Genomic DNA, 968 nt, shown 5'->3' on the forward strand with positions numbered 1-968 from the left:
CAGGCTCAAAGTGATTGGGTTACACGGAAGGAATTTCCGGTCACTAAAACCAGCCTCCCACCCATACCTATATATCTATATCTATGTCTATATTTGTATCTATGTCTATATCTGTATCGATATCTATATCTATGTCTATATCTATATCGATCTCTCTCTCTCTCTCTCCTTGGGCAGCTTGATGAAGCACTCGTTGAGCGAGAGGTTGGGAGCAGCAGGGGAAAGATGCTGGAGCCGAGCAAGGCCTGGGCCATGTCCCTGTCTGTCTCCCGGCTGAGCGCCTGGTGGGTATAGGCAGGGGTGGGGGCGGGGGCCGGTCTCAGACAGTGACCTGCGCTTGAGTGGAAGCAGGCTTTTTCCATCAAACTCTGCCTGGATACCACACACAGAGCCCAAGTGTCAGTTTACTGCCCTGAGCCCGGCTCCTTTTCCCTAAGCTCCACAGTAATTAGACAAAGAAAACCTAAATTAACTGAACAGGCGTCGACAGCTTCCTCCAGATCCCCACTGCCACATACATGGGAATGTGTCCGAAAATGGCCTGATTGTACCTGAGAATCAGCTAAGAAAACACCACAAAGCCCCACAATGTTTACTACACATTTTAATAGAAAAACACACTCGCTCTGTCAATAGCCCCGTGTTGATCTTTCGCGGGGCATCGGCTTCAGGGCTTCCCACAGCCCCGTCGGGGACGCATTGTTGGAATTGCCTCTGCAGAGAATAGAAATGACCCCGTTTTATTTTTTCCCCGATCAGCGGGTGATTTTCTCTCTGTCTCCTGAACTGCTTGACCACTGCTTAAATGCCAGCATCCTTCCCTCGTCCCCCCCCCAAAATACCCCCCCAAACAAACCAAAAACACATTTCAATAAACTGCTGTAAGATCACAGGCACTGAGTAAAAGGCCATGAGTTTATCTTGAACGATTCCAACCTGCTGATAACTGGCTGTAGCTGGGACGTGGT

This window comes from Gavialis gangeticus, unplaced genomic scaffold (assembly GCF_001723915.1).
Source record: "Gavialis gangeticus isolate Ggan-Ray unplaced genomic scaffold, GavGan_comp1, whole genome shotgun sequence".
NCBI classification, from domain to species: Eukaryota; Metazoa; Chordata; order Crocodylia; family Gavialidae; genus Gavialis; species Gavialis gangeticus.